Below are 18,798 nucleotides of genomic sequence, written 5' to 3' on the forward strand. Positions count from 1 at the left end.
TATTAACATGTGTGTTTAATGGTAACTAAAGTGAAACTTCATTTACTGACACTTTTGACATTTACCTTTTGATTTTTTCCACCTCTAGATTTATGTTCATTACATGTTTCTCCACTTGTTTTTATCAAATGTTCTTTTTCTGTCTTTATACTTTATCAGTAAACAATTTGTATGTTTCAATTCTCTCCCACTTCTAGGTTTTCTTTGTTTCATTTTATCGCTTGGTTATTTTAATGTAACGATCCGCAAGTACCCCCTAGAAGATAGGGAGAACCCTTGAATCGTCACAAGACGTACTCGACCTTTTGGGGTCTTGTACAATCATTTAACTATCGTTCATTACATAAGACATGAAAAGTAGTGGAATTAAAACTTTTCACGAATAATTTAATAAAAGAAACATCTTTCATAAAATACTAAGAAAGTCTCATCGTCACAAGCCAAACTTAAAGACACGACATAATTATCTTAGGGACACGGCCCTTTACATAATACATAATAACTCTTAAATAAACTAAGAAAACATAGACTATGTCCTCGAATATATGAGGACATACCAAGTCTTGACAGAGTAAATTCCCAAGCTTCACCTTATAGACTTCTCCTTGCTTCCAAACATATACTTATTAAGTATAGAAAAGTATGGGGTTAGTACAAAACAATGTACTAAGTATGACATATGTAAAAATATGCAAAAACGGATTTTAGTATAAATACACTTTCATGCCAAATAAGTAAAACCTTTATGAATATAGGAGTAAAATAACATAAGAATCATCATTTAACACTTAGAGAAGAATTTCCATAATTTTAACAAAAAGAACCATTTTACAGTAAGCTCTCCAACATTACAGTGGGTTTATTTTATCAATACAGTTGAACTATTTTAATCTCAAAACAGTTAACTCCCAAAGTCAATCCAAGAGGAAGTGAACTCATTCCCGTAGGAGTTTCCCTAGCTAAGTTTATCCTAAGACTCACCAAGGTAAGACATGAAGGAAGCGCTCATACACCTCCTTCAATATACAGCTAGGTGATCCCCCAGACTACCCATTTTAGGCTTACTAGGATCGGGAGAAAAAGTCCCCACTCAATGACAAAACATTAGAAGAACACTCAAACAACATACCAAGACTTACCTTAAGAAATGCCTACTTAGTGCAACAAGTAGATGGCGTCCATTCCACCACCTACCCTAAGTCGTACACTCTTTTAGAAGACTTAGCTCATCCAATTCATATAAGACAAACCAAGATTTCCCTTTCGGAATGTCTACCTAGTGCAATAGATAGATAGTGTCCCATTCTACCACCTACCCTAAGTAGTACACTCTTGTAGAAGACTTAGTTCATTTAATTCATATAAGAAGGTCTACTTAGTGCAATGGATAGATAGCGTCTCATACCACCACCTACCCTAAATAGTACGTTATTTAGAAGACTTAGTTAATTCATTCTTTTGTCGGGGGATAGCTTAACTGACATAAACCATGAGATCTAGACATGGAATCCCGATATTAACCCTTATCGGATGAGGGATCCTTAATTGCCTAGAGTTAGGTCATTTTCTTAGCTTTTTTACATGTCTTTCCCAATAGTTACACCTATTTGGGCGCATAGTTAAGGGATAAGGAGATTGCTACTAAGTAACTCATTCTCTACTAACGATGAGTACTCATCTAAAGAGGTACATTGGAATACAACAGCTCAACTCACGAAGTGTAACCACCCTTTATTCATATTTTCTCGGTGCTAAGCATAACTCCCCACAGATTCTCAACATTATATGCTATAGGTTAAGGATAACTAGTGAACACCACATCTTAACTCACGAAGGGATTCATCCTCCGACCTATCTTAGAAATCTCTTAGGATGTAGTGATGTTGCTAGCAAACACTTCATCTCAACTCACGAAGAGTGTTCACCCCAAAACTCCACCTTTGACTAAACTTAGCTTCATTCAATCATTCAAGTGTGTGTGTGTACATGTGAACACACCTTACATATAAGCATTATTTCATTTACATTAACTTCAATACATGCTTAGACCTTCATTCATCATGTCTTACACACTAACATGCTCAACATATACGCTTACTTCATTTAGACATAATCTAAGCAAGACATACAATTCAATCTTCATAATACACATTACAAGAACTATTTTCATTATCACTTCATTTCACACATTAGGACTTCAAAGCCACCCATACAATACATACCAAGTATATCCAAATTCATCAAGTGAACACCGCCACAAAGAAGGTGGACCATACCACTCAAGAGCATTTCATAAAGAGAGTTAACAATGAAACCAACTTACCATTCTTCCAAAGCTTTCACACCTATTTAGAATTTACTCAAAAATTCATTATAAAATAGTCCTTAGGGCAGTAGGTAAACAAAAATATCAACACAAGGAAACCAAAGCTCAAAGACTATGAAACCATACTCATTTAACCCATTCCTTAAGTCAAAATTTGATAAAAAGTTTTAACATGTTTTTATTGAAGTTTTAGCATTAAAATCACAACCTAACATTAGATACATCATATTTGAATCATTTAAAATTTCATGCAAGACCCATGTTTAGAATCAAAGATAGAAGAAGAAAGAGTTTGAAAATCCTTTTTGAAATCTTTTAGAAATGACTCCTTGAATGGAATAGAGTTAAAGAACGACTACCATACCTCAAATAGAATAAATCCCACTGATTTTTAATGAAGAATCAACCACCAACAACCCTCCTAGCTCTTTCTTGACTTCTAGCTTCTATAGAGTTTTAGAGAGACTCTTTCTTGAGAGAGAGTTTTGGTTTTTAGGAGATGAAGTCTAGAATTATTTTTTAGGGTTTGAAACACCTTAATATACCTAAAATACCCTAAAAATATCTTCTAAGGTTCCTGAAAGATTTGGGGTGAACTTACCAAACATCTCAAGCCAAAAAAGAATTTTTACAGTTTTTGCAGGCAGCACCAACGGCTCCCCACAAACTTACCGTTTCCCAATCGATGCCTCGTTAGGGGGGGGGTCCGCCATTTAGGACTGAGACTCTTTCATGTGCAGGCTTTGCTAGACTTGCAAGTCTAGTCGACGCAAAAGGTCGACAAACCGTTTGTTAACCAACGGACCGTCCCTTGTGGTCGTCGATGGTCACTGCTTGGCAACATCCTGCCAAAGGGAAGGGGTCCTCTTCTAGGGCACCTCGTGGGTCGTAGGTGGGGTCGTATGATGTATCGTGGTTTCACGGTACTTTCAATGTTTTTTCCTTAATTTTAGTGTGTGTCTAAGGCTTTTTTGTATTAGTTTTAACGTATTTATCTCTTTATTTGCAGGAAATCTGTCCAGGATGAATACATGGAAGAACTATGCTGAAATTGCAGAAGTGATGAACTACAGATCCATCAACGGTCCATCGACCCCTCGACGGTCCGTAGGTGGCCATTGTCGTTTTAAGAAAATGCTGCTGAAGGAAGATCGGGGAATTCTGACTAAGCGTGGGGCTACGAAGGCTCTTGATGGACCATCACATCCACGATGGATCGTCCTGCACATTCGTCATTGTTAACAAAAAGTAGCTCCAGTACCCGACTTGAAAAGATTCTAAGTATGAAGAAACAAAAGCCATCGACAGACCGTCGTGCTCTCAATGAACCATCATCCTTGTCCATCGATGTTAATAGTGAGTTGGAGAAGAAAGCAGTTGAAAAAGAAGCTCAGTGTGGAACGACGGGGGGCTTCGACGGTCCATCGTGAACTCAACGGTCCGTCGATCCGGTCGTCCACTCAGACGCGATTTTTGGGCATATTTTCCTTAAATAGATTTCCCTCTTTTGTTAGAACTCTATTATTATAAATACTTGTAAAAATCTCATTTTTGAGGTTAGACTCTTGTGTATTTTTCAGATTTTATTGTTCTAGTTGTGAACTTGTGATTTTGGGAAATTATTCTATTTTCGAGAAATTATTTATTGCAAGCTTATTGATAAATTCAAGTAATTTTCTAGGTTTTCTTCAATCTCATTAAAGTAAGTACATGAATTCTTATCAAACTAATATGAATTGTGTGATTATTAACATGGGTAACTAAATCCACAGCTAGGGTTGTGGGAACCATGGACAATTAACAAGGTAAAAACTAACTAAAATAATAATCCTAGAATAGTGTCTTGCATGTATTGATAATTCTTTCGTTTTGAAGTCTTTTTAACAAGTGCACATGTTAGAACCTGCTCCACGCGCTCAAGATTATTATAGGGGATATGATAATATTACTGACTCTGACGTGCCACTTGTCTTGTCTCCCCTACCACATGACCATACTTTCGTGGTAACTAGTAGTCTGATGCAAATGCTCAGCGCTAAAGGTTTATTTTCAGGGCTACCTTCTGAGGATCCACATACTCGCATCACCAAGGTGAGGTCGGTGTGTAAGAATTGGGTAGGGAGGCCTGATTTGAATATGGACGTAATTAGGTTGAGAGTGTTTCCTCTCTCACTGATGGGAGAGGTCGCTATATGGTTTACCAAGCTCCTTTATAACTCAATCTGTATTTAAAATCGATTAAGGGATGTGTTCTTAGCACGTTACTACCCGATGTCTAAGAAGCTAAACCACAGAGATAGGGTGAACATCTTTGTGGCACTACCGGTAGAATAAGTCAGTAGTTCTTGGGACATGTTCGCTTCGTTTTTTAGAAGTGTCCCCAATCACTGCATCGATGATGAGTCACTGAAAGAATACTTCTATCGGGGACAAAAAGATAATAATAAAGTAGTATTTGATACGATAGCAGGTGGTTCTTATGGGGATTGTCCTTATGCTGAGATTGCTGAGAAGTTGTAGAAAATCTCCCGAAATAATAAAGCTTGGAGCACTAGGAAGTCAGATACTGGGAGAAACACTTTTGCAGTGCAATCCACACATAAACCAGCCACAGATGAGATTCGTTAAGAAATGGTTCAAATGGGAACTAAGCTTGGGTTGGTATTGAAACACGTCACTAGGGTGCAGAAAAGGTAAATTTTGTGAACTACTTGTCTAAACCACCCCCGCTGACTGATAAGTATTACTATGAAGAGGACTCTTATGTGGTAAATGAGCAGACTGGAGGTTTTTGACCAAACGCCCAAGGCTCTAATCAGTAGAATTGGTGCCAAGGTCAAGGAAATCAAGGTCGAAACTATGGTAATTACAATCGAGAGGGTCATTATTTCCAAGCTGAAAATCACAACCGCGAAAACAACTTCAACCATGGTAACTATGGTAAAAGAAATGACAAAAGTGGGCCATATGTTCCACCTCAAAATCGTGAAGTTGCTCCTAGGGATGGTGGAGGTAGTATGGTGCGAGTTAAGCATATGTTGCAGAAAATAATTAAAAGATTTGATGCTAGTGATGAGAACACTAAAGGGTTGATGATTGACTTAACAAGTATTGGGCAAAAAGTTGATGCACATGCAATCTCGATCAAACATCTTGAGTTGCAAATGGACCAATTATCTTCGATTGTGAACCCACGCCAACCGGGCACTCTTCCTAGCAATACTGTCCAAATCTAAAAAATGATGGACATTGTATGACATTCACAACTTGAGGTGGTAAGCAAACCATTGACTCATCTATGCCCTCTGGTGTAGAAAATGTGATAAGAGGCGATGATGAGGTAGTGGAGGTTAGTGGTGAGTTAGAAAACAAAACGGGGAAAGAAGCTGAGGTACGCCAAAAGGTGACCCCATGCCTATACCACCACCTCCATTCCCACAGAGGTTAGTGAAAAAGACCAAGGATGGTAAATACCAGCGTTTTATCACTATGCTCAAACAGTTTTCCATCAATGTCTCTTTGATAGAAAATCTTGAACAAATGCCCGGTTATGACAAGTTCATGAAAGATATGGTCACTAAGAAAAGATCCATCAGTTTTAAGGATGATTATAGAATGCAGAATTGTAGTGCTATTACTACAAGATCTCTAGTGCAAAAGAAAGAAGATTTGTGTGCCTTCACTGTTCCATGTACAATCGAGTTATTACATTTTGCGAAAGCATTATGTGATATTAGGGAAGGCATAAATCTCATCTCTCTCTCTATTTACAAGAAATTGGGTTTGGGTGACCCAAAGCCCACTACTATGCGGCTACTAATGGCCGATCAAACGGTGGAAAAGCCTATTGGATACTCTATGATGTGTTAGTAAATGTAGAGTCATTCATATTTCTGGCCGATTTTGTGATTATGGATTGTGAGGTTGATTTTGAAGTGTCTATTATTCTTTGGAGGCCATTCCTTGCTACGGGTAGAGCCTTGGTTGATATGGAGAAAGGAAAAATAAAATTTCGGTTGAACAATGAAGAAGTGACTTTCAACATTTGTAGGTTCATGAGGCAGAGTATTGAGATCCAATCGGAATCTGTCATATCTTTACAGGATTGAAAAGTTATCTGAGGTACAAATAAAAGAGCGTCTGGGTGTAGAAGCACTAGTGGCAGTACTCATGAATTTTGATAGTGATTGCATTGAAGAGTATGGGTCATTGGTCGCGGCACTTGATCGAGGTGATGTTCAATTTAAACCAAAGAAGTTGGAGTTAGATATGAAGCATCGCGAATCTCCACCCGAAAAACCATCTATAGAGGAGGCTTCAAAAGTAGAACTTACAGCTTTACCACCTCATCTAAGGTATGTATTCTTGGGAAAAGGTGACACTTTGCCGGTAATTATTGCATCAGATGAATGTGCACCAATTTGAGAGTTTGGTGGAGGTGTTAAAAAAGTCCAAAAGAGCAATTGGGTGGACTATTCCGGACATTATTGGGATCCCTCTCGGGATTTGTTCACATAAAATCCAACTCATGCCCGATCATAAGCCAAGTATTGAGCACCAGAGACGTTTGAATCCACCTATGCAAGAGATGGTAAACAAGGAAATCATTAAGTGGTTAGATGGTGGAGTGATATATCCAATCGCCGATAGTAGTTGGGTATGCCCGGTTCAGTGTGTACCTAAGAAAGGAGAAATGACTATGGTCCCCAATGAGAAAAATGAGCTTGTTCTGATGAGGCTGGTGACTGGATGGAGGTATGTTGGATTACCGAAATTAAATGCATGGACCGAGAAGGACCATTTTCTTATGCCCTTCATGGATCAGATGTTGGATAGACTTGCAGGAAAGGAGTGGTACTGTTTTCTTGATGGCTATTCGGGTTATAATCAAATTTCTATTGCACCGAAAGATCAAGAGAAAACCACCTTTAACTTGTCCTTATGGGACATTCGCGTTCAAGAGAATGTTGTTTGAGTTATATAATGCACCATCCACATTTCAGAGATGTATGTTGTCAATATTCTCTGATATGGTGGAGGACACTATTGAGGTGTTGATGGATGATTTTCAGTGGTTGGTGACTCCTTTAAGCGGTGTTCAAGTCATTTGTCTGAGGTTTTTAAGAGGTGTGAAGATTTCAACCTTGTGCTAAATTGGGAATAATGTCACTTCATGGTGAAAGAATGTATTATATTGGGTCATCGCATTTTAGAGAAGGGTATAGAGGTTGATCGAGCCAAAGTTGAGGTGATGAGCGACATCCTCCACCTATCTTTGTATAAGGTGTGAGAAGTTTTCTTGGGCATGCAGGCTTTTACCGGAGGTTCATCAAAAACTTTTCAAAGATTGCACATTCTTTGTGTAAGTTGCTTGAGAAAGAGTGTAAGTTTTATTTTGATGAATCGTGTCTTAAGACATTTGGTGAGTTGAAGAAAAAGTTGGTGTCTGCGCCTATCATCATTCTTCAGATTGGAGCAAGCCATTTGAGGTGATGTGTGATGCGAGTGGGGTTGCTCTTGGTGTGGTATTAGGACAAAGAAGGGACAAAATCCTTCATCCCATTTACTTTGCTAGTAAGGCCCTTAATGAAGCCCAAAAGAACTACACCGTGACTGAACAAGAGCTCGTTGCAGTAGTCTTTGCTTTCGAGAAATTTCGCTCCTATTTCCTTGGCATGAGGGTTATAGTGCATATTGATCATTCTTCTTTAAGATATTTGATGGCAAAGAAGGATATGAAACCAAGGTTGATTCGTTGGGTATTACTATTGCAAGAATTTGACTTTGAGATGAAAGATTGAGAAGGAACCGTAAATCAAGTTGCTGATCACTTGTCCCGATTAGAGATGAAGCAATGAGGGAGTTAAGTGAAAAGGCTGAAATTGATGATACTTTCCCTGATGAGCATGTATTGGCTGCCTCCCAAGACTTGATTTCATGGTTCGCAGATTTTGTAAATAATCTGGCTAATGATATCGTCCCATTGGACTTGTCCTTCATCAAAGAAAAAATTTCATGCATGATGTGAAAAAATTCTTTTAGGATGAGCCATACTTATATAGGAGTTGTGCCGATGGGCTTATTCGGCATTGTGTGCCGGAAGTTGAGATGTTGAGTGTTTTAGAGGCATGTCATTCTTCGCCTGTAATTAGGCATCATAGTGGTATCTGGACTCTCACAAGATCTTGCAATGTGGCTACTATTGGCCAACCATCCACCAAGATGCTCATGAGTTCTCCAAGGCATGTGATAGATGCCAAAGGGATGGTGGCATTTCGAGAAAGCAAGAGCTCCCTTTAAATCTCATTCTTGTGATTAAATTGTTTGATGTGTGGGGCATTGACCTTATGGGCCCTTTTGTGAGTTCTCATGGGATGAAGTACATTCATGTGGCAGTCGATTATGTATTGAAATGGATAGAATTTATCGCACTTGCGAATAATGAAGGGAAAAGTGTCACCGCTTTCTTGAAAAAGAACATATTTTCTAGATTTGGCACCCCAAAGACTATTATCAGTGATGGGGGATCCCACTTTTGCAACAAGCTGTTTAAGAGATTATAGGAAAAATACGGGGTTCGCCATAATGTGGCCACTCCTTACCATCCTCAAACTAGTGGACAAGTTAAGGTGTCAAACAAGGAGATTAAGCAGATTTTGGCAAAAATTGTGAATGCTAGTAGATCGAATTGGGCAAAGGAGGTTTGATGATGCTCTTTGGGCCTACAAGACAGCATACAAGACAGTATGTCTCATACCAAATTGTATGTGGAAAGGCTTGTCACTTACCGGTTGAATTAAAACATAAGGCCATGTGGGAAATGAAGAAGTTAAAAATGGATTGGAATAAGGATGCGGAACAGAGGTTAAACGGGTTGAATGAGCTTGATAAATTTTTTTTGAAGGCATATGAAAGTGTAGCCCTCTACAAAGAAAAAATGAAGAAGTACCATGACCAAAAGATTGAGAAGCGCAATTTTTTGGTTGGGGTTTGGTGCTTTTGTTTAGTTCTAGGTTGCGTTTGTTTTCGGGCAAACTCAAGTCCAAATGGACTGATCCTTATTCGATCACCCAACTATTCCCTCATGGTGCGGTTGAGTTTGAGAACAAGGAAGGTGTGAGGTTCAAGGTGAACGGGTAGCGAATCAAAATCTATCTACGGCATGCTGAAATGCGAAGAAAGTGATCAAGGCATACCATCTTGATGAAGTCTGAGTAATCAAGAGTCCTCCGTCGTGCCGCGACGTTAAATCAAGCATTGATTGGGAGGAAACCATATATGTATCCTCTAGCGAACTATAGGTTTTTCATGATTTTCTAGGCATAGTTACATTATTTTTGTTGTTATTACTTATGTCACGCCTGAATGTTCCTTTATTTTTCTTCAAAATTGTTTGCTAGAGCGTAGAGTAGGGTCCGTGTCCAAAAAATGTCCAAAAAACACAAAAAGATTAGCTACCCATATATGCAGGGACAAAATCACTAGAAATCTGTAGAAAATTGATCTGGTGCACCCATCGATGGACCGTCGTCCCTTCGACGGATCGTCGGTAGGATCCATCATGCCCAAGTATGTTTTTTGAATTTTTCTAAGTTAGGGCACCGTCGACGGACCTTTATGACGGATCGTCATAATCCTAGAATAGTGTCTTGCATGTATTGTTAATTCTTTCGTTTAGAAGTAACAAATAAGACAAACATCGATTATGATGCTTAATATGAGGTAAAGGTAATATTTAGTAAAGCATACACACGTAGCCGGACTAAGAAATTAAGGATACATAACCTACCACTTTGCATGCAAGATAATAGGAAAGGATTGTTATAGCTAGAATTACCGCGTTATGAACCTGTGCGGAACACTTAAGCCCTAGTTACTCTCATTACTTTATAAAAATCAAATCTTTAAACTTGTCGCTTGTTTATTTAGAAATAGCAAATTACATTTATTGCTTAAGAAAACCCCGTTTGTCACTTGTTTTCGGAAATGACTTGACTAAATAGAAGTAATAATAGGTTGAAGTTAAGTCTAAATTATTTTCCTGTAGGGATCGACCCCAACCTCATAGTTGGGTTCTTTACTTAATACGACCGCTTATACTTCTTTTCGAGAAGTAAATTTGAGCGTATCCCCGGATGTTAAACCCCTATATTAAGTCATCTAGGTCTTAGGAACATCCCACATCAATTTCGATTAAAATGAACACATAAAATTCACTAAAACACATCAAGACGCACAAGCACTTTCTAAGACACACCTTCCGAACGTCATGGACGTTTTTGGACGTTTGACCTCCAAACGTCACCAAACTTCACACACTGCCTAAGAACATCAATGTAACTCATTTCAACACAAAATTAACTCTCAAAACATTCACGAAGCTCTAATTCACATTAGTTTGTTTCAGGATGTTACATTTAATTTCAACTCTGCTCCTCGCAAATATCCCAATTTTTCTTCTCTTTTGTCTGTTTTCTATGTTTCTATTCCATTATTATACCTCTATTTTTTTAGAGTCGTCAATATAGGCTAGGCCCTTTGAGTTGGCCTGACTTATCCCGAGATTAAATAGGGTTGGACTAAGATTTTTGAAGCCCAAATTAGAAAAGAGTTTTTTTGTCCGGCCTAAATAAGTCTGCTGATTACTGGGACTTGAGAAATATCAGTAGGGCCGGCACTTGGACCTATAAAAATTAATTTAAAAATATAATATAATATTAAATTTTAAAAATTAAAGAGATTTCAAACTCAAAACAATTAGTTTAATATTTTTATCTAGATATTTATATTTTTACTTGAAAAAAAACTTAATAAATATTTTATAAAGATAATTTTATTTGTGTATTTGATGAACAAATAGTTACATTAAGTAATATTGTTTTGTCAATATTTATGATAATATTTTTAAATTATAATTTATAATTTAATTTAATAATAATAATAAAATATTTTTAAAAAAAATAGTAGGCTGGCCCGGCAAACCAGTAGTCCACGTTCTTATGTGTTGGGCCGACCCACTATAAGAAAAAAGTGAATAACATGGGGATTTTTCCAGGGATTATAACTTTGTATGTGAATCTTCATGAAAATAAATATGAATCTGTATAGACAAAATAAAGGAAATGAAAAAATAAGAACTTAAGAATGATATATTTATTAACTTCATGTATTATTATTTTTGTTACATGTTAATTTTCCTTCATAAATCAAATACGAATTTATATAGACAAAAATAGAGAAGATAAAAAATAAAAATTTCAATGAAGTATTTCTTACCTTTATATGATGAAAAAAGAAAGAATAATTGTGATGTGAATCTTCATGAAACCAAAATAAAGGAATTCCATAAGACATAAAAACTTATAAATTTAAATTGGAGGTTATGAATATAAAAATTATGAGAGTCATGAATATTATTAAAAGTAAAAATTAAAGAGGGGCAAGTCATGGGTAGTAACTCCTAGTGAATAAATTCAAAAATAAAAATAAAAATACTTAAAATGTAAAAAAAAAAAAAAATTATGATTTCATGATTAGAAGTGAGATAAACAAATAGAAAAGAAATATAGAGAGTTTTTTTATATTATAAATGTTCATACATTAATAAAGTATTTATTTGTATATTTGTATAAATGAAGTAATATATTTTTATAATAAAATAATTAATTTAAATTAGAAAAGTTAAAAATAAATAAATTATGTTTCTCTTTTAATTATAAGTGAAATAAATAAATAAAAAATAGGAAGAGTTTTTGTTATAAATGACCCACCATTAATAAAATATTTATTTGTAATAAATTTAAATAACTTTTTATGATATATAATAATTATTTTTTAAAAAAAAAGATGGAAAAAGCTAAATGCAAATGGAGGCCATATAGAGGTGCCACATCACCTCCTCAATGGTCCTCATTTATATATATATATTGATTTGCAGGAAAATAAGTTACTTGCAGATTTTCATACTAATCCCTAGGAAAATCTCCATGTAATTCATACTTTTCTTGTAGTGACCGTTTTCTTGCCAAAAATAGTCTTGCCCAGCCTAACTCGTAAAATTTTAAAGTTTATATTGGTTAACCCAGATAAGAGTTGGCTAGCTTATATTAACAGCATTAATTTTATCACTTTGATTGGGAGGTTCCTCGTGGAGTTAATTTGAATCATTTGGCACAGAAGTATTAACGGTCAAAAGAAAGAATGATCTTAATTTAATTACTACTCCTTTCATTCTCTCTTAATAATTTTATTTTATAAGGCAATAGTGCCTATTGTATAATAGAATAACTTTTTTTATGCATAATATATCTGTATTTTTCATAATTGTATATGGTAAATAATGATCCATATATATGTAAAATAATATAAGATTTAATGATAATAGATTTTTCTTTTTAGAGCTAATTGAGGACTTTATATACAATTGTATGTAATGTATACGAGCTATTAATATAGATAAATAAGTAATTGTATAGGGGTGGGCATAAACATCGGAAAACTGAAATACCGAATCAAATCGAAGTTTTTCAAAATTTCGATTTTGGTATTTCGGTATTCAATTTATTTTTTTTTATATTTTTTGGTATTTCGGTTCATTTTTCGGTACGTATTATTTTATTTTTTAGTATTTCGGTTTAAATCAAAATATTATACTATAATTTATATTATATTAATTAATAATTATTAATGTTAAATAATCTTTTAAAAAAAGAAAAAAGTATGTAAAGTAATGTCCTTATTCCTCTTTCTCTTGGAGGCAACACCTCTTCCTCTTCCTATTTCAGGAAGCAGCCTGCCAGACGCCAGCAGCAGCAACAGCCGCCACCATCAGCCGCCGCCTGCATCCACTTCGTCTTCAACCGGCGACCGGCGTCCGGTAGCCAGCCTAGTCAGGTTTGTTTTTCTAATTTTCTTCTTTGTTCTTGACTTCTTTCATTTTGTTCTTGACTTCTTTCATTTTTTATTTTTGTTTTTGTTACAAGTTAGTGTGAATTTATTGTGAATTAAAAACCAAAATAAAAAAACCAAACCGAATTAATAAAAACCTAATCGAAATAACAAAAACCGAACCGAACTGAAATATTTCAGTTTGGTATTCGGCACACAATTTACAAGAACCAAAAATTGAAAAACCGAAAAAAAAACTGAAATCGAACCGAATACCAAATGTTCACCCCTATAATTGTATATAAATGCTGAAATTATATATTTGGTTTGTATAAGGTATTTTGGGGAATAATTAGAAATAAAAAGTACAACCAAAAATAAATAAATAAACACATAGAACTACGTACCAGAAAATAGAAATGGATGTCTGTGTATATAAAAATAAATATAGATATGTATAATATGACAACAAAACTATCAAAACGTATACAAATACTGAAATATAAACAAATTGATATTTATAAATACTTGAGATTCTTCATATACAAATGAAAAATAAAATTAAGAAGTTTGTTGAAACACGTCTAGGCGGTTAATTAGAATTGAGATGTCACGATTAGGAGGGAGAAAAAGAGCATTCAAAATTCAAATCTGGAGAAAAATGAGGAAAGATAAATGTGATTTGTATAAAAAGGTATGCAAATCATAAAGAAAGTCTTTTTTATTTTTAATACAAATAAATCTAATGAATCTCGAATTTAATAGCAAATTTCATTAAACTATAGTCACGATTCATAATCATATAAGAGGTAAAAATTGTTCTGTTTTGCTTCACATCAACTTTGATTTGGTGTACCAATTTTTCAATGGCCTTTTGGAGTTCATTTTTTAAGAAATATTTAGGTCCCTGTCAAAGCAACTCTATAACTATCACAACCATCGGTTATTGATTTATGGGAAAATGATTAAATATGTCCCTAAATAATTCGAAAGGTCTAGGTATATCCCGTTTAAATTATCATAATGATGAAATGAGTTGTTATATTAGATGCTAGTTAAACATAAGTTTATTTCTAAATGAAAAAAGAAGGAAAAATAGAAGACTCACGATAAATAATGAATCGATGAATAATTAGGAATACTTCTTGCACATGTCTGCTTCGGTATCCCAAGTAGCCTCTTCAACCGATTGGTTCAGTGAGGGTATTAGAACATTGAGGGGACTTTTTTCTAGTATTAAAGAATTGTAAAGGACACTCCCCCAGTGTACCAATTATCGTGTTCGATCACATGTATAGAATCAACTTGGCACTGGTTATACAATAAATGAAAATTCAATCTGTATACAAATATAACATAGAGGTTTTTCAGCACTAACACAAGATTAATTTCATGCACTATCGTCTATACTAAGCATGTGTTGATAACCTAAAAATAAAGTGTTAGTGTGACATTCTAAATAAACTAAAGTTTGGAACATATGTGCAATATATCATAAATTAAAGAGCAAACGAAAATCACGTTATGATGACACTCCCAAGGATACCCTACTTGTTGACCCCCCTGCAACTGTGTAGGAAATTGATCGCAAATATGAACATGCAGATTCTAGTCATTAGGCCGAGTTTTTGACCTAAGTCAAGAAATTGAACTAATGCCTACATCAACCGGTTGATATGTGCGATCAATTGCCTACTCACCTGCGGGGATGAACTTAAGGATTCCCTCGGAAATGTTGTTATTATAAAATGATTGAGGTTTATTTTTTAATTTATGACATATAGCGTATATGTTTCAAATTTAGTCTAATTAAAATATATTTGGATGTTAAATTATATATGTGCTATCATAATATAAACAGGACAATCTGATTTTTGTATATACAATAAAAGGTAGAGTAAAGGTCTATATTGGCCAATGGATGTCAAGTTATTGCATTTGTTTTTCTACATCCAGTGCCGAGTATTAGAATATTGAGAGGACCTTTTCATATTACTATAAGATCAAGAAGGACACTCCTATAATGTATCAATTATCATTTTCGATCATATGTATAGGTTCAACTAGGTATTGGTTATGAAATGAATGAAATTTTAATTTATATACACAAATAACACAGATTTTTCAGCACTAACACGAGATTAATTACATGTAGTTTCTTCTATACTAAGCATGTATTGATAACCTAAAAAATATAGTGTTAGTGTGACATTCTAAATAAAATAAATTTGGAACATATGTGCAGTATATCATAATTTAAAAACAAACGCAAATCATATAATGAGGACGCTCCCAAGGGTATCCTACGTGTTGACCCCCCGCAACTGTGTAAGAAATTGATCGCAAATATGAACATGCAGATTCTAATGATTAGGCCGAGTATTTGGCTTAAGTCAAGAACTTGAACTAATGCCTACAATGTACCAGTTGGTATTTCCGATCAATTGCCTACTCATATGCTGGTGGATCTACATGTAGGATACCCTTGGGTGTTGTCACCATAAAATGATTGAGGTTTATTTATTAATGTATGATATAACTGTATATGTTTTAAATTTAGTTTAATTAGAATAAATTTAGATGTTAAATTATATATGTGTTATCATAATAGATACGGGACAATCTGATTTTTGTATATAGAATAAGAGGTTGAGTAATCCATATTGGGCAATGGATGTCAAGCTATTGCAATTTTTTTTTATTTTACATCCAGTGCGGGTATTAGATCATTGAGAGGACCTTTTCCTAGTAGTAGAGGATCGAGAAGGACACTCTTCTAGTGTACCAATTATTGTGTTCGATCACATGTATAGGATCAACTGGTATTGATTATCGAATAAATGAAATTTCAGTTTATATACACTAATAATACAGAGATTTTTCAGCACTAACACGAGACTAGTTACTTGTAGTATCGTCTATACTAAGCATGTGTTGATAGCCTAAAAAATATAGTGTTAGTGTGACATTCTCAATAAACTAAATTTCGAACATATGTGCAGTATATCATAAATTAAAGGACAAACACAAATCATTTTATAAGAACGCTCCCAAGGGTATCTTACTTGTTGACCCCCCGCAACTGAGTAATAAATTGATCGCAAATATGAACATGCAGATCCTAGTCATTAGGCCGAGTTGTTGACTTAAGGTCAAGAACTTGAACTAATGCCTATAATCTATGGGTTGGTATTTGCAATCAATTTCCTACTCACGTGTGGATCAACATGTAAGATACCCTTAAGTGTATTCATCATAACATGATTTGAGTTTTATTTTTTAATTTATGATATATAGCCTATATGTTTCAAATTTAGTTTAATTTGAATTGATTTGGATGTTGAATTATATATGTGCTATCATAATATATACGGGCTTCATCTATGTACCGTTCAAGTATGGTACCGACCCTCCAACATGTTCACATAAACAAGATTATAGTAATTTTTCACTCAATTCTAGCTATCCACGACATAGCTACAATCACTGTTTTTACACGACAATACAAAATTTCATGATAAGAAGATACCCAACTCATCTCTATGATGATATCAAATTCACCATATTAAGGATTACTGAATTTTCCCTAGCTAAATAACCTATAAACATCACAGGACAATAATGGTACACTTTATCTACAAAGATAGAGTTACCTACTATGGTAGACACATAAACATGGGTATCAAGGAAATCATAGACCCGTGTCTATTTTAACCGCAAATTTAACAGACACATAAGAAAAAGCAGAGGCGGGATCTAATAAAATAGTGGTCATCTAGTCACACTTGAGAAAAGTACCTGTAATAAATGTGTGTAATGCTTCTGCCTCTGGCCTTCCTGGAAAAGAATAAAATTATGTCATGTCGCTTGTTTGAGCACCACCCCTACCGTAATGAGTACCTCCTCTACCAACTTAACACCTTCAGGACCTTCTGATTATATTCCATTTCTACCAGAATGATTGTCATTGCAACCGCCTTATAGACAACCTCTACCGTTCCATCATTTTACCTACTAGTGTGTGTTGAATCCCCAAAAACGTATAGAATGACAAACAAGAAATATTTGTTATATATGGATCAAATTTTCCTTATACAAAATTAAGGGTTACATATTTTTTGTATATATAAGTTAAACTATTTCCCTAACTTAAGATTCTATATTGATGAGTGTGGTAGTGGACACCCATCTTCATTTTTGGATGTTAATTCGGATTAACTTAGTCATCACCAAAATTGGAACTTCCATGATAAAAATACTTGATTTGGTATCAAATTCTTCATCACAAATAAAATCCAACTCATTTCTTGAATTTCTATAGATCAGGACGATATGTCAAACAAAGAATTGTGGAGTGCCACCTTAGTGAGTCTTTAAGTAAATACTTAAAAACATAATTAGACTGCTTTAATATATGTTTAGTTTATCTTCGTTCTCTAATAAAATACTCACTAGAGATTTTCTTTAGTTTTTTATTTGTTTTCTTATACTCATATTGGAACACAATTGGAAAAGTTTATTTCTATATGCTCCTCCACGACAATTATTCAACCATATGAGGGAAGAAAAGCATGCCAATGAATCTGATTGATAGGTTTTAAAATCAATTTAATAATTGAAATCTATCTGACCTAAATTATTTAACCCACCAAAAAGGATGAGACAAAATGGGAGGATCTTGGGTCAAGATAAGACATTTAAACCTAGAAAAAGTTAACACTCTTTCAAGGAGGCATGTCAAAGCTATCCATTCACTCCAATTGAGGACCAACCTACAGGAAGACAAAAGCTAGAGAGCAAAGAAGGAAAAATGAGAACTTGCCAAAGTGAAGAAGAATCTCTTCAATAGATAAGATTTGTCAGCAAATTAGGAGCACAATCCATATAACCTGAGAGCAGACACAACTGAAGAGGGGAAAATGGTTATTAGCAAGACGATATGGAATAATACAGGGACGAAGGTACTTACTCTTGTTAGCTGGCACACCAACACGAAAGAATAGAAGTTCTGGACTGTTGATAATCCATAGCAATAGAAATCAAAGGCTTGGATTAGTCCAAGGCGACAACATATCTCATAAGAAAAGAGGCAGAGAAAGAGGCGAGAAGCCAAAGAAGATAGTGAGGGGAGTTTTGTTTTTTATAAAACCCTACTTTAGATGTCTATATATCGCCCCATCTGGTTATGAGTTGGACTGTGATTTAGGATAGGTAGAATCGAATGTTATTTTTTTTTAGTAAAAATTTAAGGAATCCCATAGTGTAATACAAAAATTATATTATGTTCCGACAAATTTAGTATTTACTAATAATCTTTAAAATTGTTGTGGCGTGATACATTAGTATGTTGTGATACATGGTAAATGATACACAGTAACTTAAAACTGTTAAAATTAAAAGGGGAAAAAATGGAACATTTAAATTTGTTATCTAAATCAGCTTAAATTACGGTAACAGTTCATTAATAAGCATTAATTCAGCACGTTATTGGATAACAATTTCAAATTTTGAAAATTCAAGATTATATCATCTAGTTTGAAGACATTTTTATGAACATCCAGTTATTAAACTTATTGAATAATACA

General features: G+C 34.7%; 1 long non-coding RNA gene across 3 annotated transcripts; it reads right to left on the reverse strand.

Annotated features, from left to right (window-relative positions):
• Positions 1-386: 386 nt before the first annotated feature.
• LOC101257616 (uncharacterized) lies at positions 387-18,385 on the reverse strand. Of its 3 annotated transcripts, none has more exons than XR_011211948.1 (5): positions 18,183-18,385; positions 18,036-18,118; positions 17,012-17,050; positions 14,322-14,552; positions 387-622 (listed from the first exon to the last, which is right to left on the reverse strand). It is a non-coding gene; the product is annotated as an uncharacterized lncRNA (long non-coding RNA). The 3 variants fall into 3 exon arrangements; XR_011211947.1 differs by lacking the exon at positions 387-622 and adding an exon at positions 13,618-13,864; XR_011211946.1 differs by lacking the exon at positions 387-622 and having other exon boundaries at positions 14,210-14,552.
• Positions 18,386-18,798: the final 413 nt, after the last annotated feature.

Source organism: Solanum lycopersicum, chromosome 10 (genome assembly GCF_036512215.1).
Source record: "Solanum lycopersicum chromosome 10, SLM_r2.1".
Taxonomy (NCBI): domain Eukaryota; kingdom Viridiplantae; phylum Streptophyta; class Magnoliopsida; order Solanales; family Solanaceae; genus Solanum; species Solanum lycopersicum.